Below are 12,299 nucleotides of genomic sequence, written 5' to 3' on the forward strand. Positions count from 1 at the left end.
TAAACCCGAAGAAACCCACCCCTGTTGCCCACACATGCCTTCCACAAGGAAAATTATCATCTCTCCTGCTCACAACTTGCCTTTCTTCTGAAATGGCCCATCTCCAGCCCGCCCGCCCCAGCTCCCAGCTGGGTTCTCCTGTGTCCCGAGACATCCCGGAGAGACAGGAAGAGGATGCAGATTGTCCTGATTTTGCTGATGGAAATAATACAGTGGCAGAAACGCAGAGTCGGGGCTGGGCTGCCCCGGGCTCCCATGAGGGCCTCTGGCTTGCTCTTCTGGTTCTGGGCTCAGCCAAGCACCTCCCAGCGGCCTCATTCGAACGTTGCCTCTGCCACGCATTCTCGCCTTCTCTCCTAGGTGGTTAATCGATCACCTTTTGCCTGCCTGCTTTGCAGGTGGCTCTGAACTACGCTCTCTTCACTGATGCTCAGAAAAGTGTTAAAGACCTCTTGTGCCCCAGATGGTACAGCTAAAAAGTGGCAAAGTTGTAATTCACACCTGGAGAGGCCGAATGTCTTCGTTTCCACTAAGCCAGGTAAACTCTCTGGCAAGTGACACCGCAGCTGTTCTCTACTCACCTGCCAGGTGACCTGCTCGCCACCAGGGAGGTGGAGCCGTGCTCTCGCCTTGCACACGCTGGGCATATCATGTGTGTGCACAGACACCAGTATGTAACATTTGTTGTTGCTGTTCTTCGGTCACTAAATCATGTCTGCCTCTTTGTGACCCCATGCCTGCACCGGGCTTCCCTCATGGCTCAGATGGTAAAGAGTCTTCCTGCAGTGTGGGAGACCTGGGTTTGATCCCTGGGTCGGGAAGATCCCCTGGCGAAGGAAATGGCAACCCACTCCAGTATTGTTGTCTGGACAGAGGAGCCTGGCAGGCTACAGTCCATGGGGTCACAAAGAGTCGGACACGACCGAATTTTGAACTTTTTTTGGACTGTGGCGCTCCAGGTCTCCCTGTTTTTCAGTATCTCCCAGAGTTTGCTCAAACTCATGTCCATTGAGTTAGTGATGCTATCTAATCATCCCATCCTCTGTTGCTCCCTTCTCCTTTTGCCTTCAATCTTTCCTAGCCTCAGGGTCTTTTCTGAAGCCGACTTTTCCAGAGTCAGCTCTTTGCATCAGGTGGCAAAGTACTGGAACTTCAGCTTCAGCATCAGTCCTTCCAATGAATATTCAAGACTGATTTCCTTTAGGATTGGCTCATTTGATCTCCTTGTCGTCCAAGGGATTCTCATATGTTACATGTTACATATGTTATATGTAACATATAACATATAATCTATAATATACACATAGAATATGTAACATATCCATGTATATAATGAGGGATTCCTTCATAGCTCGCTTGGTAAAGAATCTGCCTGCAGTACAGGAGACCAGAGTTCGTTTGCTGGGTTGGGAAGATCCCCTGGAAAAGGAAACAGCAACCCTTTCCAGTATTCTTGCCTGGGAAATCCCATGGACAGAGGAGCCTGGTAGGCTACAGTCCATAGAATCGCAAAAGTCGGACACGACTTAGTAACTAAAACCACGTAATATGTATCACAAAATGCGAGCATCATCTGTTTCCAGTGTCTTATTTCTCCCTAGGCTTTCTGCTCTGGGAGCGGGGTCCTGTCTCTCCCGTTTGGCGTTGTTACCACCTAGTCTAAAAGCACAAGCATACAGTAGGTGCTTTGTCCACATCAGCCCGCCCTTGCGGTGTGCATAGTAGGTGCGTTGTCCACATCAGCCCGCCCTTGTGGTGTGCACAGTAGGTGCTTTGTCCACATCAGCCCACCCTTGGGTGTGCATAGTAGGTGCTCTGTCCATATCAGCCTGCCCTTGCAGTGTGCATAGTAGGTGTTTTGTCCACATCAGCCCGCCCTTGCGTGTGTGGTGACTTTAGATAAGGTGTGGCTGCTGTGTGCTGTGTGTTCTTGTTATAGGGTTGCAGGGAGGCTTTATGTGAGTTTCTTTTTTTGTGTGTTAAGAAAGCCTCTCCACAGCAAAAGAGACACAGATGTATAGAACAGTCTTCTGGACTCTGTGGGAGAGGGCGAGGGTGGGATGATTTGGGAGAATGGCATTGAAACATGTATGTTATCATATGTGAAATGAGTCTCCAGTCCAGGTTCGATGCATGAGACAGGGTGCTCGGGGCTGGTGCACTGGGATGGCCCAGAGGGATGGGATGGGGAGGGAGGTGGGAAGAGGGTTCAGGATGGGGAACACATGTACACCCGTGATGGATTCATGTGAATGTATGGGACAAACCACCACAATATTGTAAAGTAATTAGCCTCCAATTAAAATAAATAAATTTATATTAAAAAGCCTCTCCTTCTCTGCAGGAGTGTGTGGTGGCTGCTATTGCTGTCCAGCGTCCACCAGGCTGGCTGGTCACGGCATGGTCCTGAGGAAGGGCTGGGGGGTGAGGGTGCATCCTGGCTGTCGTCTGCCTGCCCGGGACCCGGCAGGGCCCTGGGGAGGGCCCTGCAGTGCTCAGTCCAGCCGTCGAGGGAGAGAGAACGCACTCCCTGATGGGGACAGGCTGCTGTGTGTCACGTGGGGGGACAAGCGCCTTCGGTTCCCAGAATGAGCCGTGTCCCTGGGGCCTGGCTGGGCCTTGGAAGGACCTCGGGCCCCCCCGAGAAGCAGGCGCTGGGTGACCCGGCCTCCCTGCTCCGGCCAGCCAGGACAGGTCCAGCTCTGCTTGTGCTTAACAAGGGGGCCCTGGATCCAAGTTTGTTCACAAGGAGCATTTAAACTATCACATGTAGTAACGTTTACTATGCTCCGGACGCTGTCAGAGGTGCTTAACCAACGTTAATTCATTTACCCTCCAACAGCCTTGGAGGGCGGTGCTGTTAATATTATTGTACTGACTGCTGACAAGTGAGGAAACTGAGATCCAAAGTCCAATTGTATGTGACAGAGGTGAGATTCAAACTCGCATGGTCCCAGCTGATTCTGGGAGCTGCTGCTTTAAGAAAGAATTTGGAGAGCCATGAAGGGTCTTCCCCGCGGCCCCCTGACTCTCAAGTTTACTGAAAAAGCAACAGAGGAAGCTGATGGCTGGGCGTTGGGGAGGGGACACAGAGAGAAAGCGAATCAGGTCCTTTGGCCACTTCCATCCTGACCAGCCCAGACACCAACTCTGGGAGGTGGGGGCTTCTTTGTCCCCCAGTCGCAAGGCATAGCTCTTAAGTTGGGATTTGCCCATCAGTAAATCAAGGTACCTGAAAAGTGAACCGGGGAACTGACTCTTTCCCCGTTTTTTTTTTTTTTTTTTTTTTTTAATTAAAGCAAACAGCACCGTGAAATGTCAACCTGTCGGTCGTTTGGAAAGTTTGCGGCATGGAAAGGCAATTGCCCAAATGACTTTTTAAAAGTATGAGAATGTGCCTGGCTGAACGTTTTTTAATTAACGCCTCAAGTTAATGTTAATAACTATTCATAGCTCGGCGAGCTGGGTTTGGGGTGGTTGAAGGAAAATTTGGTATCTCTGGCAGAGGTGCAATGTTGACCTGGCTGGCAAGGGGGCTGTCAGCCGCTTTCGCAAACCTCAGGGACCTCGGGGCCTGTGTGGGCCCGTTTGCAGTCAGGGTGTGGGCTTACGGGGCGTCGCTGGACGTTTCTTGTGAGTCTACATGTTGCTGCCGCCGCCCAGGTGGTCTCTGGGACTCAGGTCTCCCCAGATATGCCCACCCCCAATCTGGTGAGCAATCCTCTCAAGGGGATTCTTTAAAAAAAAAAATGTTGCTTGGGGTCACACCATTTAAACTTACCTCCCTGCTTTTCTGTGATCTCATTTTTCCTTAAAATGTCTTTGGAAAAATGTTTTTGAGTTGAGCATTTTGTTTTCCATTCAGACATGGGGAAACTGACACACGGGGGCCAAGGCTGGCGGGAGGGTGGGGGGCCTCGCACGCCTCTGCGGGTCAGTCCTCAGCAGGCTGGGTGCGCGCGGGGCCGCGGCAGCTTCTTACTTCCTGCCCGAGGACGCTGCAGCTCCGTGTCACTGGTGAGAACACGCCATGTTCGGAAGGTGTCCCTCCAGGCAAAGATGCGATTTTTAAAAGAGAAAGCTGGAAACGCTTCCGGTTATTTTTTAAATAAGTTTTAAATTGGAAGAGAGTTGCTTGACAGTGTTGTGCTGGTTTCTGCTGTATGACCATGTGAGCCAGCCGTAAGCACACGTATGTCCCTGCCCCCTGAGCCCCCCTCCCACCCCGCCCCCACACCACCCCCCAGGGTCGTCGCAGCGCCGGGCTGAACGCCCTGTGCTGTGAGCAGCTTCCCACTAGCTCTCTGCTTCGCGTACAGTAACGCGTGCGTCCCAGTGCTCCTCTCTTTAATCGTACATTTTCCTTCCACCACTGTGTCGACAAGTCCATTCTCTGTGTCTGCATCTGTAATCCTGCCCTGCAAATAGATTCATCAGTCCCATTTTCCTAGGCTCTGTATATATGCGTTAATATATGATATTTGTTTTTCTTTGTCTGCCTTAGTTCACTCTGTGTAACAGGCTCTGTGTTCACCCACCTCGCTTCAACTGACTCAAACTTTCTCCTCTTAATGGTCGAGTGGTATTCCCTTGTGTGTATGTGCTACGACTTCTTTATTCATTCGTTTGTTGATGAACATCGAGGTTGCTTCCGTGTCCTGGCTGTTGTAGATGCGCTGCAGTGAACACTGGGGCACATGGGTCTTTTTGAATTACGGTTTTCTCAGGGTGTATGTGGGCTTCTCAGGCGGCACTAGTGGTAAAGAGCCCGCCTGCCAATGTGGGAGACGTAAGAGACGTGGGTTCGATCCCTGGGTCGGGAAGATCCCCTGGAGAAGGGCATGGCAATCCACTCCCGTATTCTTGCTTGGAGAATTCCATGGACAGAGGAACCTGGTGGGCTAGAGTCCATGGGGTCGCAGAGAGTCGGACAGGACTGAGGGGCTGATACACACACACTCAGGGGCACAGGCAGAAGTCCTGTGGCTCCAGTGTGAGCCGTCGCTGACACCTGGAGGGTCAGGTGAGACTTGGACTGGGCTTCGACAGAAGGTTCGGGGACAGGCAGCACAGAGGAGGTGTTGTAGGCGGGGCAGCGAAGATTAGCTAAGCTGCCTGCAGAGCAGTCCTGTAGCAAGGCTGGAGAGAGAAGAGGACCCGCATGCAGATGGCCTCCGATTCTAGGTCTCCGCGATAGAAAGAAGACGTTAGAAACCACTGCCAGCAGCTGGGTGGAGTCTGACTGAGCTACCTGGCATTTTAGGATGATAAACCGGAGAGTTTTTAGAGTGGACTGGAAAAGGAAAGTCTGAAGTCAAGGCGCTCAGGTAGGGGTTATCGCAACTGTGGAAGGCAGAGTAACAGGTTGCTTTCTGCTTCACGCTGGAGGAGCTTGGTACGAATGTTGACTCAGCTACTCATAGCCACCTGACCTTGGGCAAGTGTTAAGTCTTTCTGTACGTCAATTACCTTATCTTTCGTAGGGGGATACTAATATTCATTCATTTATTCAACCAAAAGATACGATAGCCGTATCGTACGTATCATACAGTGTGTGCCGTTCATACAATGGAGAACAAAACAGACAGGCTCTCCACACTCCAGGACCTAGCAGCAGGGGCACAAGTGAAGTGAGATAAACAAACACAGTCATTTCCGATGAGGTTAAGTGTGCCGTGAAGGACGCAGCTGAGAGGTACTACTTGGGTGGCCGTGTCATAAGGCCATCGTGGAGAATGTGCTCTTGGAGAATGTGCTGTCTGAGCGGCACAGACATAGGAAGTTAAGGGAAGTGGTTCCACTAAGGAAACAGCAGGTGCAGAGACTCCGAGGCACCAAAGAGCTTGGAGCTTCCCAGCCCAGAAATAGAACCAGGGATAGTGAACGAGGTGAAGGGTAGTGAACAAGGTGAGAAGATATACCAGAGGAGGGAATACCACCTGTGAAGGGCAGGGACACAATCGACCATAAATGACATTATTATTATGGAACATTTTGGACCTGAAGTTATCATGGCCATGGGGAGATAACAAGAGACAGACTGTGAACAACCTTAGCAGAAGAGCCGACTGGAGGTGGAGTGAGTAACTCAGCGTTGGGGCAGGTAGCTCAGACAGTAAAGCATCTGCCTGCAATGCAGGAAACCTGGGTTCAATCCCTGAGTCGGGAAGATCCCCTGGAGAAGGAAATGGCAATCCACTCCAGAACTCTTGCCTGGAAAATTCCATGGATGGAGGAGCTTGGTAGGCTATACTCCATGGGATCGCAAAGAGTCAGACACGACTGAGCAACTTCACTGGTTCAGGGCAGGGCTGCACATCTGGGTGATGGGGAGAGTTAAGCTGAATTCACTGAAGTGAGGAGCTCCCCAGGGGAGCCTGGCTGAGAGGATGGAAGAGGTCCCATTTCGTCCTCGAGAATTTGAGATGATTTGCCAATCGGTGAACAGCCTGCCCTGTAGGCAGCTGGCACACCGGGCTTAGGAGAAAAGGTTAGGTGCAGGGTTTCAGGGAATCTTTAAGGAGGAAGGGAAAGGGTGGCAATTCAACTGGCTGGACCTGAGTGCCGACCGGGGTCCACGAGGATCCCAGGCCTCAGGCCCACATCCGCTCCCTTTTGTCCAGACGCGCGGAGGGAAGCAGGACTCTTGCTTCCGGATCGGCCCCTGCAAGCTTCATCGTGGAGCCGGGGCTCTGTTTGCAGCCTGGGGTTGGGTAGCAGGCTCCAGGCAGTGGTAGGTCCTGAACTGAAACGCTGATGCCGTCAGAGAGCCCTCTGTCTGTGACAACGCAGGTATTCGGAAAATGCCACAAAGCAGGTCTGCTGAGCCCTGGGGCTGCAGCCTGTCAGCGGGCGAGGACTCCTGGTCAGGTACACGGGCCAGGCCAGCGCTGACCGTACCCTTCAGGGAAATCTCAGACTGCTTCTAAGATCACCCCGAGGCCCTGGCTGTCCAGGCCTGTCTGACTTCTGGGCTCACCCTGGCCGTGCGGGTCCCAAGGGTGCCCTTGCCGAATTGCACCTTGAGCCCCAAACTTTGGATCAAGCTGGCAGCCGCTGACCCCCAGTTTCCAATCCGTTTTTTATTTCACAGGCCATTCTGCAAACTCTGTCTTGACTTTTTTTTTGTTTTTAATGGCAGGGATAGTTTTATTTCTGATTCAAGACGATGAATATCCCTTGCACGTTTATTAGTTTTTAAACACCATGGCATTTTGTTTCTCTACCAAACAGAGCCTGTTCATTTTAGACCTGCAAACATGAGGACACAAATCACCCATCAACTTACTTACCTCGAGATGACAGCTGGTAACCTTTGCTTTCTTTTTCCAGATTTTTCTTTTCTTAACTTATGCAATTCTGTAATTTTTTTTTTTTTTTTACAATAGTAGTAACAGCTACTGCTTACTACAGGCCAGGAAATAGGCTAGGCAATTGAACACATGGTTTAATTTAGTACCAATGAGCAGCCTGTGAAATGGAGACCAGCACAGTCCTATTTTACACTCTCAAATAGAAATACCATAACGATGGTGTCTAAGAGGCTTACTAGGGGTGGCAGGCAGAGAAAGGACTTTCCACCACCCCCCTCCCCCTGCCCCACCGCCCTGCAGCAAGAAAATTAAAAGAAATAAATGAAAGTGAAAGTGTTAGTTACTCACTTGTGTCTGACTCTTTTGCGGCCCCATGGACTGTAGCCTGCCAGGCTTCTCTGTCCATGGGATTTCCCAGGCAGGAATACTGGAGTGGGCTGCCAATTCCTCCTCCAGAGGGTCTTGCCCACCTAAGAATCAAACCCGGGTCTCCTGCATTGCAGGTGGATTCTTTACCATCTGAGCCACCAGGGAAGACTAGCAAGAAAATTAAAAGAAATAAGTAAGGAAACTTTAATCCTAACCTGGAGACAAATCCCAGTAAAGATCTAGGTTGATTTTTCCTCTGTATCTAACCCTCAAATTCATGGTATGATATACCAGATCAGATGGTATAACTGTCTTCTCTGGGCCCAGGTGGGGTGGATGCTTGGTGCTTACACCCTAGGGGGCTGAGGGTGAGTGCTTGAACCTCAGAGGTGCCGCTCTGCCCTGCCAAGCGGCGTTGCTTCCACACGAGGAGGGGCGGAGGTGGCTACTGGGGCATCTCTCTGCTGAGAATCAAGCCCAGTGCACCTGGCGTGGGACCAACCGAGTCGGGGGGCAAGTCCATGAGCAGCAGTTGGGGGAGAGTCCTCGGGCTGGGGTGGGGGTCCAGGGGGATTCAACAGAGGGTCTCAGGGAAACCTGGCAAGTTGACCGCCTGAAGCCAAACACAGCTGGACTTCTTAGTGTAGCAAAAAGTTCCATCTCCTTTGTTGTTGTTTTTGCTCTAAGTCTATTTGAGAGTAGGGTTCTGATGCTCGCAACAGAGTCAAAACTAGCAAACTGACCCCTCAGTCGGAGAACTGGTTTAAATCTGGAGGAAAAAAAGACTGGCAGGTTGGGCAGTTGGAAGGAAATAGGTAAATTCAGGGCTGAATTAAGATTCTTGTGACCTGAGGTACTTTTATCTATGGGGGCTCCTTCCTACTTGTAAAAGTCAATCAAATAATAATGATATTTTATGCCTTCATAAAAGGGTGACTATAACCCAGGCTGGATTCATTGCTTTATAGGCATTAATATTATTGTTAAAACTCCTTCTGATTTTAAAAAGAAATTGTAACCCCCCCCAAAAAAGTGTCATGAGACCTGGACTTGTGCCCAGTGGGTGTGTTGGCCTTAGGCAGATTCCTGGGAACTTCAAAATCCCTTTTTTAAAAATCCCAGTGCCAGGACCTTAATCTGGGCCCATCAGAACCACTGGGGATGGGAGCCAGGTTGCAGTGTGATTTTCCAGCTGCCTGGGGTCGGGGAATGGTGATTTCAGTGAGCAGCCGTGTCTGGGGACCCTCAGTTCCCTCCTCACTTCACTGTAGGATTTCAAGAAGACCCCCTCCCCTAGGTTCCCCTTGCCCTCTTCCCCACTGTCTGCTCCTGGCTGGACTGAGATGTCGCAGGGGCAGGGTAAATTTGGATCCATTTGTGTGACATTTCTCATCTCCCCTGGAAGGCCAGCTGGATTCATTTCCACTCGCCCAGGTTTGGGCTTGATGGGTTTATCAAATGCTTTCCACCTAATCAGCTGAAAGCATCAGGGTGGCTTTGCATAAAGTAATAGCAGGAACAGGAGTCCATTCTGGACACTGGGCTTGGAGTTGGAGGATCTTGCTCTTGCGTGCTTGTGCTAGTTGCTCAGTCGTGTCTGACTCTTTGGGACCCCATGAACGGTAGCCCACCAGGCTCCTCTGTCCATGGGCTTCTCCAGGCAAGAGTACTGGAGTGGGTTGCCATTTCCTCCTCCAGGGGATCTTCCTGACCCAGGGTTCAAACCCTCATCTCCTGTAGCTCCTGCATTGGAGGGGAATTCATTACCAGTGAGCCACCTTGGAAGCCCCATCTTGCTGTTTTGCTTGCTTCTTTTCAATGAGTTTTCTGGCATTTGTGAGTTGCAACCCCACTCACCATAGCCCACCAGGCTCCTCTGTCCACGAGGTTTTCAGGCAGGAATACTGGAGTGGGTTACCATTTGCGGGGTTACCATTTCCTTCTGCAAGGGATCTTCCGAACCCAAGGATCGAACTCACCTCTCTCGCGTCTCCTGCGTTGGCAGGGAGGTTCTCTGCCACTTGCACCGCCTGGGAAGTTGGTCCTGAGATGAGTTCCTGGGTGTGGAGAGGAAGCCCACCCAACAAACATGTGTCCCTAGCATTGGGGAGGGGTGCTGGAATACTTAGGGACCCTGATCCGGTAGCTGCAGAGAACTGGCTTGGCCCTTGGGCTCGGAAACTCTAGAAACAAGTGAATGATCCAAGCCCCACTCTGATGTGTGCGCATCCGGCGAGGAACGAAACGCCACCCAAACAACGCTTTCTCTTGTGAGCAAAGGTTACAGGTTTTCTGTTTCAAATCTGATGGTATTGTTTCCCCCCCGTTTCTTTTTTCTCTCTGTTTTCATTTGCCAGCCTAAGGATCTCCAGTGATTTCTTTGAGCCTAATGATGGGGAAGCTGAGAATGGAGCTATTATTTTTAAACACCTTTTGAAATACTACTCTTCCTGGTTTCTGAAGTAAGTTGAACAGGGGTCGAATTTAAAGATTAAATATCTATTTTTTTTTGCAGCAACAGCAACTACACTGAAAACTGTGCCCATTTGCTCAGGAATTCTGTGGATGGTGCAGAATAGCCTTGGTTTCTAGAAACCCACAAAGGAGTAAAATTAGTAAAAGCATAGCTAATATTGACTGAGTGCACGTTAGGGGCCGGGCACAGGGCTAGGTGTTCCTTGCGTGTTATCTCATTCAATCAATCCAGACATGCCCTAAGATGGGAACATGTGAAAATTCAGAAATAGCATCATAGGAATCTCTGAGCAAAAGGCTCCCCAACTCAGGACTGTGGCCATAGATTATCTTTGTAGAAAAGGTCAACTGTGGATTTAAAACCCGGTGCTTCGTGACAGCCTGGAGGGGTGGGATGGGGGTGGTTTGAGGTATGAGGGAGGTTCAAGAGGGAGGGGACATATGTGTACCTGTGGATGGGTCGTGTTGATGTATGGCAGAACCCAACACAATAGTGTAAAGCAATGATCCTCTGATTAAGCATAAATAAATTTAAATGAAAAAATAAATTTCGTCGTAATTTGAAAACAGTTACTATTGTGTCACACCCATCGTGTCTCAGTTTATTCTCGGTCTGGTTTATCATGCTGATAACCTATATTTCTTTTGAAGGCTTTCTTCAGTTTGCCTTATATATGATGGATTGGAAATGGATTTCTCCCTTCGTTCTGATTCCACACAATTTTATTCTTTATTGAGTCCCTAGAAATCCCTGTGTCCCTGGGAGACTGCCTGGCATGCGTCTGAAGCTTGAAGTTGAGTGTCATGGTCCTGTTCCCTGGTGTAAATCTCCCCTTCTTTTTCCAGGTGAAATCAGAGGGCTGTGGCTGACCTGAATAGATGCATAGATGCTTTGAACCAAGAAAGCAGGACAAGTTGAAAGGCGAGCTGCACCCCGAAATCAAGGTATGGCCGCAGCCCCGAAGCCCCCCTGGCTTTGGATTTCTTCTCCTTCCATGTCATATCTGGTTGCCTGGGTATCCCTACACGCCTGGGTACCAGCCCCGAGTGGTGATTGGCAGGCAGGAGCCATCAGAGAAGGTCCCGAGACTCAGGCTGATAAATTCTAACAGTCGTCATGATGAATTCAGGCCAGGCTCCACTGTCACGGCTTTTGCTGAGATGAACTCCCTCTCACCTCTTATAAGCCAAGCCGATCAGTCATGCTGTACCTCGCCTGCAGGGGAGGAAACTGAGACCCCGTCTTTGTGCCCAGGCTGCCCAGTTACTTAGCAGGGGAGCCAGGATTCGAAGCCAGAGCCAGCCCCCGTGCGCGGAGGTCTCTCCCTATTCCGAGTGACGGTGAATTGTCCCAGCCACCCGCTTCCCGGGTAGCCCTAGTGGTGAAGAACCCGACTACCAGTGCAGGAGATGTAAGAGACGTGCGTTCGATCCCTGGGTTGGGGAGATCCCCTGGAGGAGGGCCTGGCACCCCGCTCCAGGATTCTTGCCTGGAGAGTCCCATGGACAGAGGAGCCTGGCGGGCTACAGTCCATGGGGTTGAAAAGAGTTGGACGCAAATGAAGTGACTCAGCACGCACACGCACTCCAATTCTGAACCGTTGCCACCCCCCTCTGAGCTCCCCCACCCTCTCCCCAGATGCCCGTCTGTGTGCCTCGCCGTCTCCCATGCCCCGCCCAGAGGACCCCGTGCCCGCGGAGGTCCCCACAGCTGGTGCATCGCCTTGCTTCCAGGACTTTACCGGGCCGCCCCGCCTCCCCCGCTGGGGCCTGGGGGGCTTGTTTGCGTGGACTCGGGTGTCTCATGTATCCCACCCCCTTTGTCGCTGCTCGTGGTAGGATCTGCTCAGACGGGGTGCTCAGACCATGGTGTGGACTACCCAGCGGGAGGGCGGGCCTGGGAGGGAGAGTCCGTGGCTTAAACTGTGCTTTAGCTGCTGTCTGGGCTCAGGTGACTGGCAGCCTGTGTGTGGGTGGTGGGGGCGGGCAGCGTTAATGAGTGACTCCAGGGGATTTCCAGGTGAACTGTGGGCACAGCCTTTGAGAACAGAGCTCTCCGCCTGAGCCAGCCCTCTCCCTTCCCTTCTCTGGGTGACTTGCCCCCCCACAGGCCTGAATGCCAGTTCATTCTATGAGAGGCAC

General features: G+C 51.2%; 1 long non-coding RNA gene across 1 annotated transcript in view; it reads left to right on the top strand.

The window, feature by feature from the left end:
• LOC109574409 (uncharacterized) overlaps positions 1–12,299 on the top strand; it is a 162,963-nt gene that overhangs the window by 125,010 nt on the left and 25,654 nt on the right. Inside the window, exon 2 of the long non-coding RNA XR_002183085.2 lies at positions 11,004–11,102. This is a non-coding gene — a long non-coding RNA (uncharacterized lncRNA). The remainder of the gene's footprint in view (positions 1–11,003; positions 11,103–12,299) is intronic.

Source organism: Bos indicus, chromosome 19 (assembly GCF_029378745.1).
Source record: "Bos indicus isolate NIAB-ARS_2022 breed Sahiwal x Tharparkar chromosome 19, NIAB-ARS_B.indTharparkar_mat_pri_1.0, whole genome shotgun sequence".
NCBI lineage: Eukaryota > Metazoa > Chordata > Mammalia > Artiodactyla > Bovidae > Bos > Bos indicus.